Raw genomic sequence first — 7,057 nt, 5'->3', positions numbered from 1 at the left:
TGAGATGCCACATAGTTTGGTATTAGTCTACTTTAAGGTATCACTATTTAGATGAAGGGGAGACCTACAGAAGCTGAAAATAGGGACACAGAAGAAAGTTCTGGAGGGGTATCTGAAAATCATAACTATCCCACTGAGCTTAGTTGAATTAGCTGAATTGCTAAAGAATGGCAAATCATCCTCTTCAATAATCATTGCTTTTTGGTGATAAAAAGTTTAAAGGATGTCTCAAGGATGTATGTGTATGTATAGTGATGAATAGAAACAAAGAGGGTGGCATTTCAGGGAGGTTCTGCTTGAAATTTTGGAAAGACACAATCCTAATAAGCTAAGCTTTAGTAATCTCTGACCACATAGGTGCTTTATGTTCTTCGAAGGTCAAGTCCTCATTTGCTTATGCTCTGGTTAAAATACAGTATGATGAGCAGGGCTGGAAAAGGTTTTTAAGGATAGTATGTTAGGTGATAGTAAAGATTTGGAAATCTGGAGAAACGAAGGGTGAAAGACTCCTGACAGATAAATGCAGGTCTCTGCACGTAGAGAGGCTGCAGCTTTAAAACAGACTAAAACCTAACATGTGTACTTCACTTAATAGGAATGGGCTTAAAAAACACCTAAAATTCTTTCCTCATTTGAGGCCTGAATAGGAGGGTAATACAGCAATCATTATAGGGTGTTAAAAACAAATCAGCCCTTGTGTAATTGGGTACAGCTTCCCTGAAGCAAGTAGAGTTTGCACCTGTTTGAACCAGGGCTTCATCTGGTCTGCTGAAGGTGAGTTTGAGGCCCACCAACACCTTTCAGATGGATCTACCATAAGTCAACAACTGATGATAACAACCTCTAACCCCAACAGCAAACAATCCTCATTCCAGAAGAAGTGTTCGGAGCCACAGGGGAATACTGGGAAATAGAGCTATTTTGAGAGAGAATGGGCTTTCTGCAAATAGCTGTGATTAGTTCTGAATGTGCACTCCACCAGTGACCAAGGTATTGCAGCCATCTTTTTCTCTTCTATCTATAGAGATATAGGGGAGATACAGGAAGATTATACAAATTAAGGAGGATGCATGTATAGTCACATATTAAGGCGGTAATAGATTTGAAGAGCTATTCCTGACTGTGCCTAGATTAAGCAATTCTGATGATGAACCTTAGTTAAAAACAGTTATCGAGATACAATCAGCTTTACACATTACATATTCCAACCCCAAAAAGGAAACAAAACAGAATCAAAGCTTCTAATCAGTTTATGATCCAGAGATTTTGCCAGCCAAACTTATTGGAAGAAGTAATGTAAACAGAAAGATGCAAGCAAAGTCAGTTAAGTGGAATTTAAGCTGTCAAGCTACAGTGTAGAACTCCATTACCATATCTCCTCATGTTGTTTTTTTTTTTAATAGTATTCTCTGAAAAGCACTAGATGTAATAAAGTCAATTTAAAATTTGTTCTACCAATCTTTTGCATCTGTAATTTTCCCATTAAATGTAAATGCCCATGAGGCATGCTATTTGCATTACATTGCATTTACAGTCTTTAAAACAAACTATAAATCCCCTCCTTGTTTCATGTGATTGATGCTGTGTGTATAAATACCACCATAAACCTCAAAGGGGGCTAACAGTGACAGTAAATTAAAGTTTTCAAGTCTGGCAGCATCTCAGCACTTCAGCCCTTGATCTTAAGCAGCGTTGTTAACCCCCGCCTCATTGCCCTCCTGAACTCACCTTCCCCCTGCCTCCCCCTTTTCTTCTTTTCCCTCTTTCCTTATTCTATCCCTACTCTGATTTCCTTGGGAAACACCTTTCCATCTATAGAAACTGAACCGAGGCTGGAATATGCTGTTAATTATAAAGTGGCTGCAGCCGTTTGCCAGATAGGACCAGGTCTTGGCTTACCAGAGCTCAAAACCTCTCAGGCCATATTGCCTTTGTAAACAATAGTCAGCCACAGCTTTTTTGATTATCCAGCACCACTCCAAGAATCAACTGGCTTTGGGGGCATTCTTTCTGTGTTTGGTTTGGGTTTTTCTTCTGTTTTTACTTCCCTTCTCTTTTTGATTGCCTTTCTCTGATTTACTTTCAGGCCATATGCAGAAGAAAGAAATTGAGAATTGAGAGAAACCTCCTCCAAGATATAGACATGCATCATTGTGTCATCATTAAATGTTCCAGTTAATAGGTAACTCCAATTTTCTTTATGAAGTTTTGTTATAAAATCAACACTCACTTGATCCTGTTGAATCTTGGCTTTAGAAGTTAGCAGTTTCTCCTGTGATGTCTGCCACTGCTTAAGTAGGAGACATGATTTATGCTAAAATTATCTGAAGGATTGCTCTGGGGGCCAAACACAACCTCCTCATAGGTGAAGTGTAATGCAGGCAGTGGGGTAATGCTCACTTGCCACCACTAAGAGTCTAGTTCTCTATTTTTCACATGAGAACCAAGCACCAGCAGCTCAGCTCTGCATCCTGCAGTCAGGCAGAAATATTTAATGTTTTTTTTGTTTTCTTAGAAAGAGAAAATTATTAATGAGAAAATATTGATGCAATCATATGAAATCTGTGGGGCAGAGGGAATTCTTTTCAGATCAGAGAATGATCTCAGGGGGAGAGAAGGCTGTGGCAGCTCTCATCCCTTTTTTCTCCCACCCTTCATACTCAAGGGGTTCTCATGCCTAGGAATGAGATTTCTATCTTCACTATGGCTTTGCAAGTTGCTATCTTATGTAAACCTCTCTGATATAACCTTTAGAAGTCAGTGATATCCAAAGCCCTACCAGGCTTTTTTATGTCAGGAGGAACATTACAATCAAAATGCTTTTCCTGCAGAATTTCTGAAGAGTGCCAGGTTTTGGTAAAAATTAGGCATGGGCACGATCATTTGTTTCCTTAAAATGGCTGGGATACATATGAATATAAAAGGAATGGAAATAAGCTAGGAGTTTTGTCAACACATTTGAGTCCTGAAATAAAGTGATGCCATTCAGGCTGGGTTACCTTTAAAACCAATTTAACAGCTACAGAAGGTGTAAGTCATTAGCATTTTTTTCCTGAGGACAAGTATGTTATGTGTCTTTGCTGAACATCGATAATGCTATTCAGCAATCTGCATCAAAGTATGCAGAACGACGACTCAACAGGTGAATGCTGATGGCTGTTTAACTTCCTATAACAAGGCTCCCTATGGGTTTTATCTTGGAACGCAGTTACCCGTAAGTCTGACGGTAGCCAAAGGAAACCACAGTATTTCATTTCTTTTGACAAAGAGGTTTAGAGGTGCCCAGAGCACGTATAGCCAAGCCCAGGTTTCTTTGTGCATTTGACTGATATTGAGTAACATTTCACTGAACCTTGCCAAGTTTGGATTTTATAATGAGCCACCAAGCCAATCCTAGCTGCTACAGCTTAGGTTTGAGTGCCATATCTCCTTATTGTCTTAGGTCTCTTGTCTGTAAGGCTGATGATTGTTTTGGCTTCTCCATGCTTTTGCTGTGCAAGAATTCCCATTAGCAGTCTCATCAGCTATGGGTGCAAGGAGCTCTGCACATAGCCATGACTAGTAGCATGGACACAGAGAAAGGTATCAGCCTAAGGGGCATTTTACATGTAAACTTTAAAAAGGATGGTGGTATGGAAGCATTTTCTGATCTAGTCTGATTATCAAAAGAAGGTTAAACTAATGCTCAGGTAATGAAAACTGATAGAAACCTCACTGTTTTCATTCTGAAGCACCCCCTTCTTAACCCTTTATTACCCATCCCTGTGCCCCCTCTGATTTGCCCTTTAATGTTCTTTGAGTTACTTGGACACCCTGTTCTTTCAAAGTTGTTATAACAGTTTGACTGCAGTCAGCTGCATGATGCTTTCAGCAGTGGTCTGGGGACATGGTCCCTAATCTTATGAAGAAGTGGCTGAATGGCTCTTTTAAGCATCCCTTGATTTCCTTATTAGAGGGAGTTCACTCAAAATCAGAAGCTCAATGTGTGTCTTGCAGGTCAGAGAAATAACTCAGGACCTTCCTTCTCCTAGAAATGAATCTCTTGAGAGTTACTTTTACTGCAATCAGATTCAAAATTTACGAAGCAAAATGAATAAAACCCAATTCTGATAGTACTAATATATATACACATGTGCATCTATATATTTTAAATACACTTAAATTCCATTAGCAATGATTGTTTAGAGAAACATCATTACATTCCTGGGCTTGGGAGCCTTCTCCAGGGTTGTGAACAATCAAAGATTTATTTGAGCCTTCTGCACACTGGGAAATGAAGACACAGAATCTCATTATCATGTCTATTAAAAGGCAGAATCTGGGGTACATCTAAGAAAAGATGTATTACTTTTTAAACTGCACTGCAAACTGTGAAGTACTACAGGGACTTGAACTATTTAAAAATACTCTGGGCTTATGAGTAAGAAAAAATAGGGTCCTTTTCCCAAACAGTATAAAAATATCACACCATTAAGTTCTGCTGTTATTGCAGTCTTGGAAATATGATTGTATCTACTTTTCCTTGAAGCTGGTTGATCCCCGAGTTTGATACTGGGGTCGAGGGACCATGGAGGGCTACCAGAGTGAGTTACTTAGGGGACAATGCAATGGGGGGTATGAACAATGACCAGTTAAATTCTAGTTAACCCCAATTATAAACCTTCACCTTTGTTAATTAGATTAATTCATCAGCAGGCACTATGCTTACAGTGTGGTGGAGGTGCACGATCCAACATTTTCACCATTTATTAAAAGTTAAAATCTTTTATGTCATCAGTGTGTTGCTCACAAATGGCCATGCAATATATTACAGTAAAGGTAAAATCAGGTTAAGTTTACCTATAAATTAGAAGGTAACATTTATTCCAAGGATCTTTCTTAGAAGTGAAAAATTTGCCTTGCAAGCACTTTCTGCAGTTATTAAAGTTCTCCAAGCTATGAATTTGAGAGCTTAATTAAAAGCAACAGAGACATGTCCAAGGAAGGAAAGGAAAGGGCTGAATGTCACTATAGGCAATTTTCTTAGATTTTCAACATCTCATTCTTCCATTGATCTGTGTCCAAAATTTTCTGTGCATTGATGCAATGTCTTAACACACTGATCTCTGGAGACCACAGTCCAGTCAAGGTCTGTTTAAGGCAGTGGGTGATGGCTAATGTGTTGCCTTCCAGAGCAGAAAGTTTGGTTATACTTTTTGGTGTCCTGGTGGTCATATATCCATGTGGACTTCCCATCAGAGAAAAAAAGGTCATTTTACCGCAGGTGTGGAAAGCAAAGGGCAGTCTTGAACAGCACCTGTTTGGTCTGCGTTGGCTTGATAAATCTTTTTCACGCTAGCAAAACCCGTGCAATTAGCTTGCTTAAACAGAGACGAGTTTTGCTCTCAGTCCCATATGTGCAATAAATTTATAGTGATCCCACTAAATTCAGTGAGGGTAATTCCTAATTTATATTTGTGAGAGAGCTGCATTTTGCCCATGAAATGCTTTCAACAAAATGACTCAAAGTCATTTGTAAGTCTTGACAGGCTCTATAACATCCCTTTGAAACAGATGAATGCTGTACAAATGAAACATATTTATATATCTGCAACTTGCATTTGTGTAAACTGAGGCAGGAAAGCCCAGTTCCTGTTGATGTTATAGTTAAATTTCCGATTTAAGTGAAAGATCTGTACTGACAATATTCAAAGGGGCCTGCAAGAAAAGTGTTTACTAAAATCAGATAGTTTTTAACATTTAAAAATGCTTCTATAAGAAATGGCTACAAAAGAAAGGAAAACATGAACTATGGGAGTGCTGTTTCACTCTCCATCAGTGTCCAAACACCTTCCTGTGCCTGCAAAGCAGGATCTTCTTTTAACCCTGGTTCTTCTTTTCTAATTGTGTGTGTCAACACTGGATGAAGGTTTGCATTCTGGGGAAGATCTTCTGTTGGTTAAACACCAGTGCAAAACAGTGAAGAAATCTTTCTGAGATTTGTTGAAGAAGCCACATTTTGGCTTTGGAAGAAGGCATTAAATGTAAAATCAACTGGGATTTGCCTCTGAAAATGTGTGTTTGCTTAAGAGATTGCTGCAGTAGATTTCTGGCTCTTTATATGTTTCAACATGCCTCTAGTTTGCGAGGTTCTGGACTAAAGAGATACTTAAAGGTGAGCAGATCGTTTTCACAGCACCAGAGGCAGGGAGCAGCTGAACTGGAATAAATGCAGGACTAACATCTTCTTAAAGCTGTTACTCAAGGTAAATAGGAAACGGGTTTAGTCGTAATTAAGAAGACTTTGTAGCTGCTGCAGTTATTCTCTACCAAAGATCCAGAAAACTGTCCCTTTTTCCACCCTCTGCATAGTGATATTGTTACGTTCGCCTCTCCTTGAAAACCCAAAGATTTTATGAGGCAAGTAAACAAAAATTCCAGATTATGGAAATTGATGAAAGCACACAATGCTGCCTTTCTCAGTGTTCAGACTCAACTAATTAAGGATTAGATTATTCAAGAGCAGCAGATCAATTAGGATTGCTTTCTGGAAAACAAAACCCCACAGTGAAATAGAGTTACCTGTTGAAAAGTGAAAGAAATCATGCCCAAGTACAATGGATGGATCAAAGCACAATACTGCACATTGACAAAATAAATTATGAAAACAATAATCATGTTTATCCAGTCTCTTTGTGTAAAACTGTTATTTTGATTCCAGTGCCAGCTGTCTGAAACTTTAATTTAAGTGCTTGCTTGAGGCAAGACATTTGGGATACTAGTTTAGAGTGTTTTATAGCCTAAGCAATATGTTTTACTAACCTCAAATACTATGATGATGATTTTAATGGTAACTATAATATGTTCAAGGGGGTTCCAGGGTGATCTTTGATTTTACCAGGATGCTTGTGTGCTTAATGAACCCTGACATTTTTTGGTTCCATTTGCTGCCAGCTCCCCAGGAACGATGGGGGTGCGGGAGGTGAGTACTTTGTTTTAAAGGGAGACATAGTAAGTACCGTACTGCACTACCTTCACACCAGCGTCAAACGTGTGTGTGTAATCTGGGGAAACATGT

The 7,057-nt window shown here is 38.9% G+C and overlaps 1 long non-coding RNA gene across 2 annotated transcripts; it reads left to right on the top strand.

The window, feature by feature from the left end:
* The first annotated feature begins 668 nt into the window (after positions 1–668).
* On the top strand, positions 669–6,526 carry LOC134167173 (uncharacterized). Of its 2 annotated transcripts, XR_009966124.1 has the most exons (4): positions 669–774; positions 857–990; positions 2,087–2,182; positions 6,121–6,526. It is a non-coding gene; the product is annotated as an uncharacterized LOC134167173 (long non-coding RNA). The 2 variants fall into 2 exon arrangements; XR_009966123.1 differs by lacking the exon at positions 669–774 and having other exon boundaries at positions 781–990.
* Positions 6,527–7,057: the final 531 nt, after the last annotated feature.

The sequence above is a fragment of the Pezoporus occidentalis genome, unplaced genomic scaffold (assembly GCF_034315485.1).
Source record: "Pezoporus occidentalis ecotype Australia unplaced genomic scaffold, CSIRO_AGI_Poc_V1 ctg11, whole genome shotgun sequence".
NCBI classification, from domain to species: domain Eukaryota; kingdom Metazoa; phylum Chordata; class Aves; order Psittaciformes; family Psittacidae; genus Pezoporus; species Pezoporus occidentalis.
This window is presented reverse-complemented; position numbering and strand designations above follow the sequence as displayed.